The 23067-nt window shown below is 43.1% G+C and overlaps 1 protein-coding gene across 2 annotated transcripts in view; it reads right to left on the minus strand.

Annotated features, from left to right (window-relative positions):
* The window catches only part of TAFA2 (TAFA chemokine like family member 2), a 147268-nt gene extending 125649 nt beyond the window's left edge, over positions 1–21619 (minus strand). Inside the window, exon 1 of one of the 2 annotated variants that reach the window (XR_014223835.1) lies at positions 20204–21619. The gene's annotated coding sequence lies outside the window, so the exon portion shown is untranslated. Of the gene's footprint in view, positions 1–19762; positions 19875–20203 lie in introns of those variants that run through there. The other variant, XR_014223836.1, reaches the window with a different exon arrangement.
* Between the last annotated feature and the right edge of the window lie 1448 nt (positions 21620–23067).

Below are 23067 nucleotides of genomic sequence, written 5' to 3' on the forward strand. Positions count from 1 at the left end.
TGCTGAAAGCCAAAGGATATTGACATACAAAGGAGTTAAAGAAGCTGATATAATATTCTCCAAGGCTGAAATAACATTTTGTAAATTACATGTTAAATAAAGCAGGCAGAATAAAAGACAGAAACAGGATTGCACCTGGCACAGGGTAGCCTTCTTTTTGCAGAACTGTGATACAAGATCTCTAAGGGCTACTAGCTTGTGCTAGGGGAGCACCTGGAGGGCTGAGTCTCCACATCTAATTCAATGCCAAAGTAAAGTAGTTGTGTAGCACGGCCTTTGGTCTTCTCCGTATCCAGTGGGACACCTAATTGCATGGCGATTCCCGCCCCCCCCCCAGTTGGAATAAAATAAAGACACAGGACACCAGAATTTAAGGTTAATGGGCAAAAAATGGCCACACGGTATTGGCTTTAGGCATTGGTCCTATCAGACTATCCGGCATAAAACCGGAAGGGGTTAACACCAACAGGGGGAGCCTCTGAGATGCACATCCCTAGGCGCTCCCCAAGGGGTCACTGCTCGGGAGCGCGCTTTAGGCCCTAGCCTCCATAGGTTTCGGAGGGGGCAATGCCCCCCAGAATCCTTTATCGGACTACCCCTAAATATTTGGGGGAGGTGATGGATCTCTTCCCCCTCAACTCATCAGTATAATAATACCCCTACCAATGCCTAACCGCCAAAACCAAAGGAGTTGTGACGTTTTGCTACAAGGTAGGCAAAAAAACCAAATGGCTTTAAAAACAATGCCAATTAGCCAAGTGGAAAAACTCCTACCATGCCACTTGCGGCGACCAACTGAGGTCCATAGCAAAGTCAGAGGGAAACCTAGAGGGTGGGTGGGTGGGAAAACCGCAGCTGAAACGAAGAAGGAAAGGGGCGTTCTCAGGCTGCACCGTCCTTAAATGTCCCTAGCCCCGCCCCTGCATCCAGCCGATTGGCTGGCCCAGGGTATGATGCGGCCCGAGGATTCCCCTGATCACGAGGGGCTGCAGCCAGCCCTGCAGGGATGATGGTGGGCGTGAGCCTGCAACCCCCCCCCCCCGATGTCGGGAGTGACTTTCCAATGCTAGAGATTGGAAGGATGCAGTGACAATTTGCCAGTCATTAGAATATCATCCAAATAATGAGTCACCAAATGTGAACCCAACCTGTGCATGAGTGCCCATTCCCAAGAAGCTGCTAAATGTTTCAAAGGCAGCACATGCAATGGAGTACTCCGTGGGCATGGCCTTATCAATATACCAGGAGTAAGGCACTTTTTCAGATACCAGACAACAAGGGTTTGGGTGCCAAGCACTTACTGCAGATGCCACAAGTATCTAGTACTATAATCAGATTCCTAAGCACATCACTGATTTATGTTAAACTTTCTTCCAAACAGAGAAATATATGAAACTACAATGATTTTTCAAAAAAAAAATAATGAAGGCGAAGACTGCATAGTCCTTGAATCATGCTCCTGTTAACACTACTAAGTGCATGAGAGAAGGAGTTGATTGGTTTTAAAAAGTTTTCAATTACTGAAATATGCCAGAGGCACCTAGAAGCGGTTTATATGCTCAGTTTCAGGTTCCTGAAGGTGACTGTCACCTCTTTGCATGAGGCGCCTCAAGAAAAAGACAAAAGCAAACTGGACTGAAACTAGTGAAGCCTTGAAAATGCTTCAGCTTAAAAAAAAAATAAATCTCAGCAGGTTTACAGTGTTTCTCTACTCAGGTAAATCCCATTAAGTTAAACAGGACCAAGGTAGGAAAATGTTTAGTTTATTAGAACACCTATGGTTTCTGCAGCATAATGTTTATAAAATATGTTTATAATTAATACGAGGAAATTAGCAGGAAAGAAATGGCATTCTTAATCTGAAATAAGCACAAACACAGTAATACTGTTATCATGACACTGCATAAAGATTGTATGGATATTGGATCAAAGTGAAATTCCTGCTAGTATCTCTTCAACTCTCCTACAGAATTAGTTGAATAAAATATATTAAGACGACTTATAGCTTGGACCCCAGAATATCCTTTTTTACTCTAACTAAAGAGCCTTCTTTTCAGTCATTTTTCTCACTTCTTTTCGTACAGCTTTTTCTCACCCATCATTTTTCCTACCTTGTGGAGCTGCGTCCATAAGTTCACATAAGCAAATCCAAGAATAACAGAAATGTAAGTGATATCTTTATAATGAGCATCTAAAGCATCACAAAGTAGCCAACAGTTTTCTACCACTGTGGTCAGCACTGCCTTCATTTCTTCATAACAGTGTCTTGAAATTCTATGTTCTGAGATGTCTTTCAACAGTTAATCAACTACTGGCTGTGAAATGTTAATAACCTACAAACAAAATATAATTGCTTCTTCTTATCTACCCTGTTACAAGCAAGATAACTTAATATACAAAATATTATTTGCTATATAAAATACACTGAGCTATGTATTTGCTCTTCTCATTTAAAAGTCACATTTTCTACAACTTTGCCCAGTTGGTGTTATTGCAGGCCACCCCAATGGATTTCTCTCAGCATTTTTCACTCTGAATTTTCCTACACTGCAGCTTTCTCATGATGCCCCAGTGTTGGTTTAGCCTTCCACCTAAACATTTCTAAAAGTTAATTTAATATGGATACCGAGTTTAAATCCCCTGACTTATACATTCTTCCCATTTTCCCGCTGAAGGACTGTTTTTCCTCTATCGTCAAGTTCATTTTCACATTTAAGAGAAGCAGCTGCACAGAATTGCACAACAGTCAGAAGATTTTTACAACAGTTACCACTGCACACAAAACACAACAGAACAAAAACGAGCGACTCTGATACATGGTTCACCTTTTGTGCAAGGCAGAAAGTACACAGGTGAAGGGGAGGGGAGGTTAAAAATACCAACCTGATATATTTTCTACAAGTGTGATATTCAAATACAGGTCAAACATAGAAGTCCACCTCCACACAATTTTAAGCAGAGATACCTTACCTTCTGCTATTGGCCAAGCACAGAAAGATGATGGGTTGTACAAACATGAGTTGACTAACAAAGGGCAGAACATCAGAGGGAAATCTTGATAGTGCCTTTCACCAGAGATACATTCCAAAGAATAGTGAGTTTGAAACTACAATCACAGAGTAAAGGAATTGGGCAGGACTCACAAACAGTATTTAAATTTGTCAGCTGGCCAGCAGCAAGTAGCTCAGAGTCTCTAGTGAGCTCGGAGCTTCTAGTGTGTAAAATGCACACAGCTCCTTCCTTTGTTTTCTCCGGTGAGCTGTGCTTTTGAAAATCTTTTTTAAAAGCAGGAATCTATCCCAAGCAGCTACTTTAGTTTTCCATCAAACCAGCACAGGTAGGATAAGACTCCACACCTATCTATGCTCAAGACTGAAATAAAGGAACAGGGCTGATGATACCATGTCAACATTCTGAAGCTTTGCAAGCAGGCAATGCTTATTCATGGCCTTGTTAATACAAGGAGCAAGAGCTGTCCGCTAGTGATGGTGCTGAAATAAGGCTGAGAGGCCAGAGAGGCCATGTGATGGAATTTCAGCAATGCAAAAAGAAAGAAAGATTGTTATTATTACTATTATTGTTATGAATTAAATCTGTATACTGCCCTTCATCAGAAGAACACAGGGTGGTTTACAACATAAAAATAGGAAATGAGAACACAAAATACATAACAAAAAACAAATAAGCCCCTACCACAAGCACGTTTAAAAGCTAATAGATAAAGAAGAGCTTCAGAAGATGATCGCGGAGTCAGTTCAAATGGGGATAGGCATTCCTTGAGGTATTGCAGTCCTGAGCCATTTAAGGTTTCATAGGTGAAACCAACACTTTGAATTGGGCCTTGAAACTAACTGGCAGCCAGTGCAGTCAGGCCAAACAATCTTGCCCCAGTGAGCAACTGGCCACTTAATTCTGCTGAAGTTTCCAAACGGTCTTCATAGGCAGCCCTAAGTAGAGCAATCTAACCTACAGGTTACCAGAGCATGGACAACAGTAATTAGGCTCTCCTTGGACCACGAGGTTGAAGCTGATAAAAGGTACAGTGCTACTACCTCGGGTTAAATACGCTTCAGGTTACATACGCTTCAGGTTACAGACTCCGCTAACCCAGAAATAATACCTCGGGTTAAGAACTTTGCTTCAGGATAAGAACAGAAATCGTGCTCTGGCAGCGCAGTGGCAGCAGGAGGCCCCATTAGCTAAGGTGGTGCTTCAGGTTAAGAACAGTTTCAGGTTAAGAACGGACCTCCGGAACGAATTAAGTACTTAACCCGAGGTACCACTGTACTCTATGCCACTGAGGGCACTTGAGACTCAAGCAACAGCAAAGGAGCCATAAGTACCCTCCCTATCCAGTTTCCTGCATCATTTCATTCTCTTAGCTACTATGCCATACCACTCTTTAGGTGTTATCAAAAACCATTTCCCACACTTCACAGTACAATTTGACCCATGTATAAGCCAATTCCAGTGCTAGCTGCGTTGCAGCACAGACAATGCAGGTTGGCTGCTAAGCACCTTCCTGCAGTAAATTCACCACATATCTAGGCTTTGGGACTCCTATGCATGCAATGCCCTTGAAGCTGACTCAGAATCTGCAGAGGGTGCAGAATGCCATGGTGCGGCTCCTTATGGGGTCCTTGCCACGGGACTACATTCTTCCAGTGCTTTACCAGCTGCACTGGCTCCTGGTGGAGTACAGGGTCAGGTTCAAGGTGCTGGTTTTGACCTTTAAAGCCCTATGCGGCCTAGGACTCATGTACCTATGGGACCACCTCTCCTGGTAATGCCCCGCGGAGGACTTAAGGTCCATAAATAACAACACTTTGGAAGTCCTTGTCAGTGTTTGGGAAAAAAAATGGAAAGGGTTCTGACCTCCCTTTGCCTCCTCAGCCTGGTCCTCAGACCCTTGTCGGCATAAAAGAGTCCACAAGAATATCCCTGCAGAGTGCTTTCTGCTTTTATTCTTAAAAGTATTTGTGCAAAAACGACTGACCAACTGTACACACCAACACTACCAGCTTTCACTAACCAACCCAAACAACAAACTAACATTTCACACTCTATATATACAACCTGGTGCAGGCCGCTGACTCATGCTGACCCAGCTTTTTAAGCATTAAAGAAACAGCGGCCATTTTAGCCGTGACAGTCCTGAGCCCCAAGGAGGTTAGCTTGGCCTCAACCAAGGCCAGGGCCTTTTCAGCTTTGGCCCTGACCTGGTGGAACGCTCTACCACAGGAGATCAGGGTCCTGTGGGATTTGACATCTTTCCGCAGGGCCTGCAAGACAGAGCTGTTCCACCTGGCCTTTGGCCTGGACTCAGTCTGACCCCCCTCTCAATTTTTATTTTTTTTATGGAACCCCTTATATGGGATTTTGTATGTACCGTATTTTTCGCCCTATAGGACGCACTGGCCCATAGGACGCACCTAGTTTTTTGGGGGGGGGAATCAAGGGGGGGGGATTTATTTTTCCCCAGGTTTGCGCAGCCATCCCCAAGCTAGAAGAGGGAGACGGAGCGCTCCGTCTCCCTCTTCTGCCTTCAGGGACAGCGGCTTGCCAGCCGCCAGCCTCCAGACCAGGTCGGGGAATAGCGGGGTGGCGGCGCTGCGCCTCCCCGCTGTCCCGTGAGCTTTTGGGTTGCAGGCTGCTGCCCGCAAGCCTTGCGAGCCCGCGGGACCTCCCGCCAGGCTTGCAAGGCTTGTGGAGAGCTTCCTGAAGCCTGGAGAGTGAGAGGGGTCGGTGCGCACCGACCCCTCTCGCTCTCCAGGCTTCAGCAAAAGCCTGCATTCGCCCCATAGGACGCACACACATTTCCCCTTCATTTTTGAAGGGGAAAAAGTGCGTCCTATAGGGCAAAAAATATGGTAAATTTTTCTTTGGCTCTTTTTGCTGGCCCATGTAGGACCAGCATGGATAGTTGGCCCTTGTGAATATTTGACGCTTTCTCCCCTTATGGTCTATGGGCTACCACTAAAACGAGGCTGCATTTTAAGCTGTATTTTAAACTGTATTCTAACCTATATTTTAATCAACTTTTTTTTAAAAAATGTTTTTACTGTATTTTATATTTGGTGTTAGCTGCTCCGAGCCCAGTCTTGGCTGGGGTGGGTGGGGTATAAATAAAATTTATTATTATTATGCTGTCATAAATGCTTCAATAATCACTATACTCCATAGGACAGTTGTGGTACAAGACTACAACTTGTGTTTGAGGACTATGGAGCAGCAACAAGGGGGTGTACTGTGGATCTTTAAATCCCAGTAACATTTTAATGACCTCAATTTTTAACAGAAGATCAATCCAATTTACAGTTTAATTTATAGAGCGTGTCTTTTCAGTAACAATGTTGCACCTGCTCCATGATCCGAAAGGAAGTCATCTGAGGATCTTAATAATGACACAGGAGGATGAGGGGAAAGAACCGCTGCAGTCAGTCAAACAGCTGTTCCCTGGGAGCACCCTATGTATAACAGAAAATTGGACAGCAATGGCACCACGTTTCAACAGAAAAGAAACCCCAACAGAAGCCCGATGAGAAGGAAAGATGCGGCAGAAGATTCATGCTGTGAAGGGCATTTTACAAATACCTAATGAGATTAGAGGTATCGCTTGCAATACATCTTCCAATGAAATTTTTCCTAGGTAGTTGAAGAACCTATGTTGAAATGAAACAAAATGGGAATAAAACAAATCTGAGTTCTCTCTTTAGAAACAATATTGTAGGAAAGGATGACCTGTGATCTCAAGATACCACTGAACCATGAGCCTAAAACCTACCTGCCTCCTAGAACATGTCACCTGGGTTATCTGAGTTACGTAGATTTGATTCCCTATTTGACAGCTTCTTTTTCACAAAATCATTATCCTTTCTAAAATATTCTATTTTATATTAAGTATATCACAAGCTTCAACCGTACTAAAGGTCTTTTACACATGTAACAATTTTATTAGGACAGGGTGAGGGGCCTCACTTCAAATGGATCTTCAAATGGATCCTACCTGTAATTAAAGCCAAAATCTAAGCAGACACAGCCAACTTGGTCCTCAAAAGCACACAAACTAGTAGAAGTCCCCTTGATGTAAATTGGACTGAAAATGGTGGAAGTGCTTTGAGAACAGAGCTGAAAATGAAATAGTGATGAATACCGGGCAATCAAAGCAGCAGGACACAAACTATAGTATTTGATTTATTTTTCAGAAGTATTCTTTGTAGAACATTCGAGTTCAGACAATGGACGTTCACACTCCTTTCTTTGAGAAGTCATGAAATCAATTCATGGATCTAAGATTTTGTAGCCCAGTGCTGTTTGCAAGGGGGCCATTTCTTCTCTTCCAATTTCTCCTCTCAAAACGAAAGCTTCTCTTGTATGTAAACTTACTTGCATGGAGCACATAATTATCCGAAAACAGATGGTTTAAGTTGATGGAGAAGAGTAAGAGAGCCATCCTTGAGAGGTTCTGCATCCTCCTCTTTTTATTTCACTTAGTAGCTATTAGAAAGCAAAAGCCTTAAGGCAGATTCTCTTGCAAGGAAAATGTGAGGTCCAGGTATAGAAAACAAAAAAGTGTTGTCATCCAAATAAATATATACATGGCTGAAGACTCATACTGTGTTAACCATTTATTGCACAGATTTTCCTCTACTCTTGATGGCTATAAATAATTTGCTACAGGGGGGCATACTTCTTCTGTGATACCTAAAGGTAAAGGTAAAGCGACCCCTGACCATTAGGTCCAGTCGTGGCCAACTCTGGGGTTGCGGCGCTCATCTCGCGTTATTGGCCGAGGGAGCCGGCGTACAGTCATGTGGCCAGCATGACTAAGCCGCTTCTGGTGAACCAGAGCAGCGCACGGAAACACCGTTTACCTTCCCGCCGGAGCGGTACCTATTTATCTACTTGCACTTTGACATGCTTTCGAACTGCTAGGTTGGCAGGAGCAGGGACCAAGCAACGGGAGTTCACCCCGTCTCGGGGATTCGAACAGGCGACCTTCTGATCGGCAAGTCCTAGGCTCTGTGGTTTAACTCACAGCGCCACCCGCATCCCTCTGTGCTACCTACTACTAGCAAATTTTCCTCACACCCTTGCTGTTCTTTAATTATACTGCTATGCATCACCCAAACCTCTGCTAATCAGTAGCAAGGTTCCAGGCTCTCACTCAGGGTCATGTTTCCATTGTGAATTCAGGGCACAACAGAGGATGTAGCGTTCTAAGATATATGGTTTATTTTACATCAATATACACCCAAAGAAGGTGGGTGCAGAACACTATACCTCGACAGTGTCTCTCATTACCTCTCAGCAAACTTGGGGCCAAAGCAACAGCCAGCCATGGTTCCTGGTCTCTCAATGCAGCCTCCTTCAGCAAGAGATGGTTCTGGCCTTTGTTCTCCCTTTCTTGTTTCCGGGAACTCCTCCTCCAAGCAGCTGCTCCTCATCCCTCGGCTATCTTCAGACTCATTTTTTCCAGTGAGCACAGCCTGCCCACCCCCTGCCACCTTGACAATCCCACTCCCCCCAGGTCCAAGGACTCTTCTTTTATGTGGGTCATCAAGACCTTTTGTGATGTTAAAGACTCTTTCCCAGATGGAAAGTAAGCTTAGCCTGAATTCCCCCCCCCCCGACCTGGAATCTCCCCTCCAATACTCCAAATATTAGCTAGATCCTGACATTCATTAATTTATGGCAGGCATCCCCAAACTCGGCACTCCAGATGTTTTGGGACTACAACTCCCATCATCCCTAGCTAACAGGACCAGTGGTCAGCGATGATGGGAATTGTAGTCCCAAAACATCTGGCGGGTCAAGTTTGGGGGTGCCTAATTTATGAGGTTTAGGGAGGGTCTCCCTGGCCAACTTATAACAGTACCCTCTCCCTTTTTTTCACTTTTGGTTGCAACTGGACATATAAGGATTTGCATGTTAACCTCATGCACATTTTGGACCAGATATGACTAAGCATATGGTAGGGGAATAATAATGCAGTGTGTTATATAATTCTCACACTGTGCAGCAGACTTTAATTCTGTCTTCCAGAAATAGTTTGGTTATATATTGTAGAATGGGAAAATCTATTCATTGAGATTACTTTCCTTTCGTTTTGTGCCATTTCTAACGGAGGAAGTTAATCAAGCCATTATTCACAAAGTGGCTGCTTGAATTCCTACAAACATAATGAATGTTTTTATATGTTTCATCATTAATCAGAAAATTAGAAAACTGTATTATTAAATACTCACTAAGCATTTTGCATCTAATTATTTACCGTACATACTGATGTTCTACTGGCTTAAGAATGTGAATGATGTCACAACAAACATACAGTTTGTACCAAAACACAAACCATCTTTAGACTTCCTGAAATTAAAAAATAATATTTTTTTCATCTTATTTCCTATGTTCTTTGTACTCTTTACCAACGAATTCCACACAAAGAGAAGTTACCAAAATAAATGAAATAGTCCTGTGGCAGCAGAAAAGCTGTCATATCCAATGCATACTTCAAGACTGGCAGCGGAGACCAGAAACTACAAAAATGGCGTAAGAATAGTAGACACAGTGTTGGGGTCCTTATAGCTCCCTAATTAGGGAATGTGTTGGTGGCAACACTCACATGCTGTCCCCACACAAGGGCAGCAAATGAACATGCCTCTGGCACATTCCCATCACACTATACATGGAATATGCTGGATAATTCCACAATGCCTCCATTCCTTCAGCCCCATTAGGATAGCCAGAAACAACCTTAGTGCCACCCAGGCAGATGTTTGAATTAACTTGTGCCCGCCTCCTCACTGTTTCAGGAGTACCATTCTAAGTTGAGGAAGATGAAACACACCACACACGTTAAAAGCACACAAAGCCCTCTTGGAACAAAAGTTCCTGGGTGAGCGGGGAGCTCTTTTGCTAAGCAGCCATGGGGAGGGCAGGCTGAATGTACAACAAATATTGTTTCTTTACAATATTTCACTCCCCCCCCCTTTATAGCAATTCCTCTGAGGGTCGGCTGAACTAAGATATACTGAGAACTGTCAAGGCCACCTCATAGGCTTCACAGCTGAGTGGCAACTGGAATGTCCAATCCCCAAATCTCTATGCACTGCAATTCCAGGCTTTCATTTAATTCCTGCTCCATGCTATCTCCCTCTTAAAATGCTGGTGGGCTTAACTTACTTTGCACAGTCATAAGAACTTTCAAGGCTAAAAGTATTTCATGTTACATTACATTATTATATGTGTGTGTGTGTGTGTGTGTGTGTGTGTGTGTGTGTGTGAAATCATTCCTGTGCTGCTGAAACACAATACAAGAAAACTGCTGCCTCAAGTAATATTTTAATAGCTGGTTTATCCATTCAAACACAAATTATTTCAGACCATTAAAGTAAGTAAAAATAAAAAGTAGTCATTTCAAGCTTAGATGAAATGGTGGCAAGTATAGCCTGCTACACACAGTTTTCACAATGCCTAGCATTTGTAGAGCAGCACCAGCATGTATTACTGCTACGAAGCCTGCTAGTACCAAAAATGCAAAAGAATAGTTCTTCATCTCTCTTCTCAGCCTGTCCAAAGTTTATACAGCTTTAACCAAACAGAATTCATATGGAGACATTTATGGAGAGTCAGGAATACGGCTACTGACTCCAAAATCCCTTCGCCTTGACAGATTTAGGCCATCTGAGTACATTTTCTGCTTCTTTCATCCCCTCAGGAGCTAAAATTGAAGGAGATTTGAAAACCATGATTTTACAAAGAGAAAAGGCCAAAAATGAGGAGAGCTAATGATTAATAGGTACCAAGCTATCTATCTGTACGTATATATATATATATATATATATATACACACACACACACACACACACACACACATACATATTCTTAAGGCAGCATATGGAAGTTGACCCCATTGTTTCGATATAATCTGGGTAACATGTTTAGAATTAAAGTTACAGAATATTAAATACAATGCACTGGAATCCTAACTGATGGATAATGAGCTTAAATACATTCAGATGCTGAAACTGCAAAGCAAGTTTTCCCCCGCCTTCCAATCCACTCTCCTGTTTCATAACTCACTTCCAGTATATTATTGGAACAATTTCTCCCTGGACATTTTAAAGAAACCGACTAGAGTACATTGATTCAGCTGCAACAGTACAAGACAAACACATGCTGACATTTTAAGATAAACTGCTTTTTTAAAACAAAACGTGGGGGTTTTTTAATTTTCAAAAAGGAGAGGTAAAAGGTGTGCAGAAACCCTCCAGTTAAATATGTCCAAGTCTTGTTGTTTACAACAGGAAGGTTAGCACATGCTTAACTCTTCCATACTGAAATCACCAGAACTTAAAAATTGTTAATTTGAGTTGCAGGCATACAAGTTATTTCCATTACAGGAAGTAAAGGTATATCCTATTTCCCATCTCTGATAGTTTTCTAAATCTGCTCCTGTTCAAGGATAGATGAAAAATAGGTAAGATGATTCCATTTCAGCAGCCCACTATAGCTAGTCCAAGTTTAACTGTCAGAAATACAACCTCCCAATGTTCTATGTGAAAAGGGGCATTTCTTACAAGTGCCTTCTGCACTGAGGTAACTTAGAAATGTAAATGACTTACATTTATTTATGCGCTGATATAACATAAAAGGTGGGCATAAGGGGAAAGAGAAACAGTTACGTGATAGCGCTAACTGCAAAACAATTTTGATGTTTAGAAAGCTCACAGAGACGCTGATGGTGATGAGACAAATCCACACAGCGATGAATAAAGAGCAAGTAGTTCAGAAGAAGAGATACAGCAGCATTTAATAAGGGAGGACGCATGTCACCAGAAGGAGAAAACACATATCACTTATATAAAAGTTTTTAATCTAAAGCAGTTCAAACGATCAAATTGCAAAGCACTCTCGGCCAGAGCTGAGCCCTTTTCAGCGATTTCCCCAGCTTTTCAGCCAAATACCAGAAAGTCTCAAGATTTTTTAATTCATATTCTTTGTAAGAATGTAGCTGAAATGTGTGTTTATTTTACCCCATGCAAGCACAGAAAATTGCAAAAAAATTGTAATTGACGCGGGTGGGGCTGTGGGTTAAACCACAGAGCCTAGGACTCACCGATCAGAAGGTCAGTGGTTCAAATCCCCGCGACGGGGTAAGCTCCCATTGCTCAGTCCCTGCTCCTGCCAACCTAGCAGTTCAAAAGCACGTCAAAGTGCAAGTAGATAAATAGGTACCGCTCCGGCGGGAAGGTAAACGGCGTTTCCGTGCGCTGCTCTGGTTCACCAGAAGCGGCTTAGTCATGCTGGCCACATGACCCGGAAGCTGTACGCCGGCTCCCTCGCCCAATAAAGCGAGATGAGCGCCGCAACCCCAGAGTCGGCCACGACTGGACCTAATGGTCGGGGGTCCCTTTACCTTTTTACCTGGCTGCAAAGACAGGCAATGTTTAGTGAAAACTCCCATTTCTGGAGGGAGCTTCAGTAGATGATTTCAAGAGGTTGGAGGGTGGGACTATTCTTCTTTCCCCTTCCCCATGAACAACAGGAGCAGAATAAGATAGTGTGGTATAATGGTTAGAGTATCACACTAGGACTGTGGAGACTTGGGTTCAAATCCCTACTCAGCCAGGAAGCTCACTGAGTGGTTTGGGGGCCAGTCACTATTTCTCAGTTAATCTGCACTGCCGGGCTTTTGAGAAGATGCTGGAGGATAATAAGCATATATGCCAATTCAGCTTTTTTGGAGGAAAGGTTATAAATAAATGATTAAGTTCTGCAAAATTAAATATAGGAGCAAAAGTGCATAACATGTATCAAGCCTGAGAAACTCAGTTTTTCTTGGTACAGAATCTGGATAACATTTCTGCAGAATTTCAATGTATTTCTTATTTAGCATACAGCTTACACAGAACCCTGTGCATAACAGCTGCAAAGGACGACAACTCATGAGCATCTCAAACACATTGCGCTGTTATATTTACTTCCTTCTTCTTTTAAAAAACAAACTTTGTATCATGGAAATACTGCACTTTCCAAACAATGCCAACAGCCTAATTTATTTTATTCCGGAGAAAATGGCCTCTTTTCCACAACTAGAATCCAGTGCAATGTTTGAACGAACATTTAAGGTCTTAAATTTGGAAGGGGGTCAGGGATGCGCACACAAGACCTGCCCTCAACTTAATAATAATAATAATAATAATAATAATAATAATAATAATAATAATAATTTATTATTTATACCCCGCCCATCTGGCTGGGCTTCCCCAGCCACTCTGGGCAGCTTCCAAAAGAATATTAAAATACTATAATACATCAAACATTAAAAGCTTCCCGAAACAGGGCTGCCTTCAGATGTCTTCTAAAATCTGGTAGTTGTTGTTCTCTTTGACATCTGGTGGGAGGGTGTTCCACAGGGCAGGTGCCACTACCGAGAAGGCCCTCTGCCTGGTTCCCTGTAACTTGGCTTCTCGCAATGAGGGAACTGCCAGAAGGCCCTCGGTGCTGGACCTCAGTGTCCGGGTAGAACGATGGAGGTGGAGACGCTCCTTCAGATATACTGGACCAAGGCCTTTCCCTATGCACAATGGCTCCATGTCAGACCTTTACATTCTAAGCATGAAAGTCTGTAAAAGGCTTCTATATGTGTTTGGCTGAATGCATTCGCACAATAAGGAATGCAGCTTACATTAAAGATCTGACGTTGAGTCAGCACGCACTGAGATACTGGGAGGTCTTACATGCCTTTCCCTCTTTCTTACCCCCTAGGAATATAGCCTTAGCTTATCATTTTAACAAAGAAACTGCACACAAGACAGTAGAAGGTGCAACCATTCCTGTGCCTATCACATATCTGAAGGTTGCATCTATTATTGTTTTTAAACTCTCCCTGCATGCTGAAATACAGCATGTTAGAGGAAAAGCTGGACTACAATCAAGATACTAGCTTTGCTCTCAAGACACTCGTTTTGTAGGAGTTGAAAAATAACAAGCGGGAGAATTCAATAATGCAGTTTTCAACTTATAATCTGAAATGGTACTGTCCAGGAAGAGCATGTGGTACTACTTCCCTGTTTGAAACAACTCTTAAAGAGAGGGGGAATAAGCATGTGCTTAATTAATTTAAAAATGTACACAATGAAACACAATCCTAAAGGGGTTCTGTTTTTAAAAAAACAGTGCTCCAAAACATCTTCAGAAGCAATTCTATGATTATATGAATTTCTCAGCAAAAGTAAATGCAACCAATTGCTTTTTACTTCATGGTACAGTAGACACTTCCCGATACTACCTCAGTAATGGACGGCCTCTCCTTAGCTATCAGAAGATTTAATAGAGTACATTATATTATTGCATGGTAGGTTTGGCTATACTGTATAACACTATACTTTTTAATTAAACTGCATTTACCAAAATAAAATGAGCCTGCCCATTTGTTCAGATCTTCGCTGGAGAGTCAGTTCTGTGTGTTCTCTTTTCTGAAGCAACATGAGTGGTCACAACTTTTTTGTGTCACCTCATTTATGGAACTCCCTCCACATATCCATTTTCCTGGTACCAGCATTGTTGAGTCTTGGGCAACCTACGTAAAAACGTCTGCTGTCCAAATGGTACCTGGTGGATTTTGTTGATTTTTAAGTATGGATGTGCTGATGGCCATGCACCTACTTTATTTTGGTAGAAACTGTTATTTATGTTGAGAATTTTTTTCAGGCTGGGCAAGCCACCTCAATAAGTGTTAGCAGTACACAACGTATAAAAGTTTTAAAGGGGTTAACAATAACATTGAAAATAAACTATAAATGCTTAAGAGTGTATAAATTCTGATAACCTTGGAATAACAAATTGTCCCATTCTTCAAATGCATACATAACTAATTTTGTAATTGTTTTCCAACATTTATAAAAAAAAAAATAGGTTGCTGCTTAAAGTCTTGCCGCATATGAACAGTGACGGCTCTGATGTCTAAACGTTTCTCATTATGTAAGGACCACAGAAACCAATTTATAGATTCCCCCACCCCCGCATAGGCTGCATTATATTTCTTCCGCATATATCACACTACAGTCGCAAAGAATTCGGGACTGCAATCCTCTCTTGACAAAGTATCTCCATTTTAGGCACGTATAATGAGCACCATCCTCACAGCTGCAACAAAGTAGTATCTTATTATTTTATCTCACTGTCTGCAAAGTGTGTTTCCAAATACATTGTACGAAAGAAGCAGCACAAAACCCAACTGTATTGTATTCCTGTGGGAGAGAAAAGCTTTGCACTACAGTCTTAGATGAGTACTTGAGGTTGACATGATTATTTTGTGCTTCGTTTTGATAGGCAACTGGTAATACAAGGTTTATCAGAAGCTGGATAGCGACTTTTGCAGAATTAGAGCACAAGTCTCTGTATGGTCTGTCTGCAGTAGGAGGGAACCGGAGGTTGATTGAATCAACCATGATGGATAGAAGCTATGATATTAGTGATGTCATCAGTCACCAGACTTTCAGCTGATAACACTTTTACTATAAAGATACTCTCTTTGAAAATACGTTCATGCACCAGAGATGTCTGGTTGCAAGCATAGCTTATATATTTTTGGAACATATATTGCTTTAATTTCGAGAACACGAATAAATTTTCTGTACTATGCTATATGCTGGCATAACCCATTATCTCATTTGTTGACCATTATGCCTTAATATGAAGTTGTAGTATGCTTAGGCATTGTGTTTGACTTGATCAAGGCTGTTTACTGCCTTGATCATTCTGGATAATTTACTTTACAGGGAACAAAATAGTCATTCTTTTCCTATGATTTTTAATATTTGTGATGTCCTTGCACTATTTAAAAAAACCGAATGGTCAGTGAAAAGTACTGTGTGTATTTACTCCAAGGAAGTCCTCTGAAGTACAATGCTTCTTACTCTTTAGTAAGTGGGCTTTGGGTTGAAGCACGATAAATATTAAGAGAGAGTGTGTGAGTGTTAATCCCAATTATCTGTCATAGTGTTTTAATTATGGAATTTTATTCATTGCACAATTTGTGTTATCTCATAAGGAACTAATAAATTTATACTGTACTGTCAGAGCAATGCCAGTTTGAAAAAGAAAATAACCCGTTCTAAGGTTACTGTTGTCCATGCAATATGGCTTTGTATTCTAAAGTGGTACTTAAACCAGAGAAGACAACTCTAGCAGCTTTTCGGAATCTTGACTCGCCCTTCATACATTCATGCAGTCTTTAATTTATTATCTCTCTTTTTTTGCTTTTGCTCTGGTTACTCTGCATGTTCATATTGATGCCATGCATATATCACATGTAGATCACATAATCCTGGGATTGTAAAAAATAATAAACATTACAGTTTCTACACTACTAGAGTATGTATTTTTTATTTTTTTAAAAAATGTTTCTGATAGTTAACCATTTGAATATCATTAATAAACACAATTCTCTATTTAGATAGATAGATAGATAGATAATAAATAAACATGTAGCTCTCAACGCAATCCTACCTGCTCAGAAATAAGTCCTGTTAAGGTCAATGGGGTTTACTCCCAGTTAAGAGGTTACAGGATTGCACCCTTAAACATTTCAATAAAATACTGCTCAAATTAAAATGGGCACACGTTTCATTCATTAAGGTTTCAATCCTATGCACACTTACCAAGGAGTAATTTACTCAGAATTCTAAGTAAAAATGCATAGGATTGGAATGCAAGTCCTTTTTAAAAAAAAAATACTGTAATTTGCAAGAAAAATGAATGTGTTTCTGGACGACATTATGGCATAACATCCTCTGTTCTAAGTTAAAGAGCTACTTTAAGCTACAGGTCTTTATTATTTACTACCTGATATGAATAAATCACAGTTATCTGCTCAGTACAATATGATCTCCAGTTGACTGCTATGCTTCTCTATATCTAGGCAAATCCATAGCATTAAATACTGCATGGCATTGAGATAGTCTCCTATCTGTATGCATGCAACTGAACATTTAGCGGAGTCTTTTCTCAGTTTAGCATTCAGAGGTGCTATCCTAATCAGATGGAAGTTCATCCCTAGAAGAGTGGTTTTCCCACCAACTCCAGTGATTCCATGAACTCTTTCTGCATGTAGCCTTGAAAAATCTGCTGTCTGTTAAGTTATAAACAATGCTTAGCTAGGTAGACCGGTGCTTTGATGCCATATAGAAAGCTTCAGATGTTTTGATTATTAAATAGTGCTATGCAGTTTCAGAGCAATGGTGCAGGCTATCTCCTTGAACATAAATCTTTATGAGGTCCTATGAATCTTCTATCATAATATTGTCTTTCTTTACAAGTGGTTTTCTAATGCAGTTATCTTACCCGCACACGTGGTTTTCCATTCCACGTAGCTGTTACATTCTGTCTGCCCCAGTGCAATGCTGAAAACCCCGTGTTTTTCACAAAAGGCATGCAAAAAGGATGCATCTAGTCTCTGATGAAAAACATTATATACACAGTATACCAGGAAATCCCTTTCAAAAATTTTTTTTGCATTACCTAGTCATTTAATTGGGGCTGGAGCAAAATAATTTCTTGGTGGATTGTGCCTTGTGAGTGGAATCAAGATATTCTAAGGCACATATTAGCAGATAGACACCATACCGTTACTGACCGCATGCTGCTCCCACAGCCATATATATAATACTGCTAATCTATCAGTAATAACAATCCTATCTTAAGATTGTTAGGACAAGATGCAACCGTGTTTTGGTACAGAAAGAGTTAACTCACACAATGCCAAAATGTTAGCTTTAGAAATCAAGACCTGCATGGGTAAAAACTCCAAAAATTATCGTATTTGCAGTTGAGACTTAACATTGTCTCTCTAATACTCCACCAATTGCAAAATCACTTGATGGATATATTAAAAAGAAACTGCTGAAAATTGTGGAACCCTCATTATACAAAAATATGTCAAAGACGGTTTCCTAATGACTGTGGTATGTCATCTTGGAAGCAGGTTATTCATTTGCTTTGATGCTCTAAAAATATTTGGCAGCTCAGCTCTCTAAATATATTTACATGGGAATATGCTATACTGATGAGCCTTAGTTCAAAGTACGGTAAGTATGTTGAAGAGTCTGCAAATATAATTATACGTTAATATAACTTCTTGCTTTAGTTTATATTGATTAACAAAGTAAGTTGTAAATCTGATGACAACTTAAATGTCTGTGCCTAAGGCCAACTGATAAACCAGGTACAGTACTTTAAATGAACCCTACGATGCAAATATACCTTAACACCTTGAAGTGCTTTGTCTGGCTTTTGTAAAATAATAATAATAGTATTTCTACAAGAGACAGAAAAAAATGGTAATTACTAATATTATCCTAGAGCTTATGAATCGTGTTCTCTACAGTTAAAACAACAAACTTAAAAAGTTCTCCAGACAGGTGTAAACTGCTGAAAAGGATGTACAAAACAGAGCAAAACGATTAACAGGATAACTACATATATTTACAGTACTCAAAACAGTTGCCTCTTTTGCTCGCAACAGTCAGATCCACAGCTGTACGAGAAACGAAGCAGGTATTTCAAAATTCCTGCTTTTGCAAAGGTGTTTGGAAAAGGAGGGAGGGGCATTGAGAAAGTCTCACTGTTAAATAGTAGGTGCTAACCTGGTCAAAATGGAAATCCACATTAATCTAATATACGTCTAATAAATGGAAGGAAGCAAAACAGATGACCCCCCCCCCAAAAAAAAAGGCGTAAGGCACAACTTGGAAAGTATTTACACAGGAATAAATGAAATCAAACCTCATGGTTTATAAAGCCTCTTTTTCCCAAAGATTCATAAAACAATTCCTCTACTCTTTAACCTCTCCCTCCAGTCATTCAATAAAGCGACTAGTCTCCAAACAGAATAAAAATCTCAGGATATATGAGGCTCTGGAAGTTACCAGCCTTGCTCTTTATGAAAGGAGTTAGGCAGAGAAATCAATAGTCTCTCACAGATGGCCCCCGCATCTCCTCCTGCAGATATTGGGGGGGGGGGATGCAGGGTGAGGATTAAAATAATAAGGAACAGACAGTGTGAGGATTTCAAAGAGAAGACTTGACACATCTCATTGATCCACGCTGCAGTACATATGGGTTAGTTAAACACAAATGTAGTGCCATTTCACACCAATATGCCTTCTTATTTGAAGAGAATGTTCCTTATTTTTATTTCAGGGAAACAATTCTTATTTCTGCACCTCACTGCTGGGGGGGGGGGTTCCCCTTCTTTCAGACCCCACTCATCACACCATAGCTAGATCTACCTGGAGTTCTAGAAAAGCAGGTATCCCAAAGCCCAGTACACTTCTTCAAATAAGATATTTTTAAATTGCCTTAGAAACCAAGCAGGAATCAACTGGAATTGAGGTAGACAGTTTACCACCACTGGGTTTTTTGGAATCTCTCTTAGACTGAAGTGGGGAGGGGGTAGGAGTCTTTTCAAGAACAAACATATATTGTGCACAAAACCACCCCCTTGTACTCTTTGTGTTAACTAATCTAGAACCACCACCATCACAAGATTTCCAGCTCAACAAGGTCTTAGTAAAGGTACAGTCCCCTTTTCATCCATCACCTTGCAATGGGTGTTCGCCAAACATCCACCCTGGATTCCACAGAGCACAGTTCAAGAATGCTACCAAGGTATAAACAAACCAGTGTTAGGTATGCACCCAAATATTGAGGTCACATTTCTCCACAACTTCGCTCCTCTACCCACCACACCACCTACCCCAAACTCTGTCCAGATGTAAAAAGACAGCGTCTCAGGTCGAGAGATTTACTGTGTTAAGACGAGGAAGGGGACCCAGGTTTCACGTCTCCCAGCTCATGCCAAATGCCCACACAACCTCAGGGCACATACACACAGCCTTTTTTATTATTATTCCAGATTAAATAATCCAGAATAACCTCACCAACCGCAGTTCCCACATCACCCATTAGTGTGAACCGACCGACATTAGAAAACCCCACGAATATCCCCTCTTAACCACACTAGTGAAAGTAGAGGCGGGTGGTTCTGGTTACTGGGCGTTAAAAGGCGCGTAACTAATCCACTTTCAGAGATCTCACGTCTGCCCTCCAAGCAGGGAGCAGGAGCGGCTGAGCCCAGCCCATGCGGGAAAAGGAAGCCCTGGCGGCGGCGGCGGCGGCGGCGCCTTTCCTCACCTACCTGCAGACCCGCTTCCTTAAGGAACCACCTAGCGATCCTCCTTCAGGTCCCGGAGGGAAACTCCAGCTTTATCGGACTTGCATCGCTTACAAATCCCAAATTCGCCTGCAGCATCCAGTGGCATGGGGGCGGGAGAGGGAGCTGGTTCAAAAGAGAGCGGGCTACTTTTATGTGTCTAAATAAGATTCGGAGGCGAGTTCCAAACAAACCAGAAGGCCAACGGGGGGCGGGGGGGGGATGATTTGGGGTTGTGCTATAGATCTGCTTTGCACGGTTTCCAAACCACAACCGTACAAAACGTTAAAGGGGGGGGGGTGCGAGAGAGAAAATCGCCGCTTTCAACCTTCTCTCTTATTCTTTCGCCCCTCGGGAAAAAGCAAGTTAGTCCCGCAGCCCCGCGCTGCTCTCCACCCTTTGGCTGCTCAGCGACGCCCCGATCCACTCGAGAGAGATTTTTTTTTTAAGAAAAAGAAAAGAGCAACAACTCCGGACTATTGCAGAGAGATCTCCCCGCGCTCTGTTATTCCATTTGTGGTTAGTTTGCTTTGCTTTCAGCACGCGGGGCCACTTTCGGCCAGTTTGCCTCCCTCCATTCTGCTCCCTTTCCCGGGGAATAAAGCGGGCGGAGGAAATTCTTCCTTCAGTGCAGCCAGTCTGCTCGTAGTTCTCCAGGTCGCTGGCTTAGCTCGCTGCTGCTGCTGCTGCTGCTGCTGCCGCTGCTGCTGCTTCAGGCGGGCGATTCGACGGCACCTCGCTCTCCTTCTCCCCTGAAAGCGCGGGGAACCATCTGCGTGGCTGGGATGGGCAAGCAGGCAGGCAGCGGGGAGGAAGCGCCCACGTCCCGATGAGGCGGCAGATGGCGCGTCCTTTCGGTGAGGGGGGGGGACACTGTTTCTCCACCCCACGCCTTGCTCCTGCGGGGTGCAAGGTCCACAGACGGGCGAGAGGTCGGGCGCCCCGTCCCCGTTCCAGAACCTCTTCTGGCCGCCGAGGGTCCCTCACGCAGGCAGCCGCCCAGCCCGCCCCGTGCCCGTCGCAAGAGCAGCCTCCCGCATCTGCCCCAAGCCCGGGAGCGCTGCTACGATCCCAGGCAGGCGCGTCCTCTTGAGGCGCCGGGGCGGGCTGCGAAGGGAGGCGAGGAGTAAAGGCAAACGCCGAGTAACGAGGAGCCGCTACGTCGAGGGAGAGGCCGGTCCTCCTCCTGGCGCGCTTCCTCCGCGCGGTGCGGGGCTGCGGTGCCGACGCCTCCCTCCCCGGGGGAGTTGCTTTTCCCGCCTCTCCCGGGAGGCGCGAGTGGACGGGTGGGGATCCTTCCCGGGGAGCTGAAATCCCATCCAGGAAGGCGGCGGAAACCCGAAGGCGAGCGGCTGAAGAGCGGGAAAAGAGTGCGGCGCCCGGCTCAGGCTGGCTCCCCTTCTTCCTCTTCTCCCGCTCGCTTCACTCCACTCCTTTCTTCGGGCTGGGGAGAGAGCGCCTGCTGGCAGAGGCGGGGAAAAGGCAGCCGCCTCCAAATGCTGGCCTCTGTCTCCCTCCAGCGTTTGTCTTCTTCTTTGGCGATCACTCGAGTAAGATTGTCTTCCATAAACACAGTTTTAACAGTGAGTCCGTAAGTGACTGTGGAGGCCAGTTCTGGATCCACACTTCCTTCCACAGTGGGGACATAGGTTTCTGGGCGGGAGTTGATCACGGCGAGGGTTTGCCAAGCGTGCCATCTTCCTCTCAGCACGTTTCTCCCTTGCGTCCTGAGTTTGAGCGTCTTCAAAGCCTATGACACCTTTGGTTGTTCTCCAGTTGGAGCGCTCGCAGGCCAGTGTTTCCCAGTTGTCAGTGTTAATACTACATTTTTTTAGATTTGCCTTGGGAGAGTCTTTAAACCTCTTTTGTTGACCACCAGCATTACGCTTTCCATTTTTAAGTTCAGAATAGAGTAGTTGCTTTGGAAGACGATAATCGGGCATCTGAACACCAGAGGTCCGGTCATAACTAGAAACGTAGAGGCGCACTTTTCCATAGAAAGTAATGGAAAAGTGAATTGATCCGTTCTAGACAATGAAAACAGCCCCTAAAACAGCAATTTAACACGCATTTTACTGTCTAACGAGACCATAGATCCATAAAATGAAGGCAATAATCAATGTACTGTACTATAAAATAAATAAGACAGTATTGTAGATGGAAAAAAAAACTTTTTTTTCCTTACGCGCACTGAGGGTGGGTGGGCTTACCTGGCTACAAGCTGGGGGGGGGGGGGCAAGGATCAGTAAAGAGCTGGTTCACTTTGGCCAGGGTCACTTTTTCTTCTTGCCAGGCCAGGTTCTTCTCTGGACTTCCTCAGGTTAGTTCCTTGGGGGGGGGGGCTGCAGTGCGCCCTGGTGTGCCTCTTGCAGGCAGCACCTCTTCCACAGCTTTGGGGGTGGGTGGGATGGGGGCCCTCTCCCCGGCAGCAGAGGCCCCAGCGCTGCTCCGCAGCCGGCCAGGCGAGCTCCGGTCTGCCAGCAAGGCCTCTGTTCGTATCTAGAGGAAAGTTCATAAGTCGAAGCACCTACTGAAAGTCGTAACAGGATAGAGCCGTACGTAAGTCGAGGTTTCACTGTACTAGCCAGCCCCTTTGGCGAGAGTTGGTGCACAGAGTGAATTTCATGAGCAGCCCAGAATTTTAAAACTTCACAGCAATAAGGTTGTGGCAGCCCTGAGATGGAAAGCAGCTTCAAAAGCTAAACTGGGAGCAGGCTTAATGAATTGCCTGCTGGAGGATTTTAGCCAGAGTAGCAGTGCTGACTTGTCGCGGGACTGTTGAATCTGCTTGTGGAAAAGACATATTTTAAGAACTGTCAGGAGGAAATTGCATAGTCTCATTTAAACAC

Source organism: Podarcis vaucheri, assembly GCF_965113315.1.
Source record: "Podarcis vaucheri genome assembly, chromosome: 10".
NCBI classification, from domain to species: Eukaryota; Metazoa; Chordata; class Lepidosauria; order Squamata; family Lacertidae; genus Podarcis; species Podarcis vaucheri.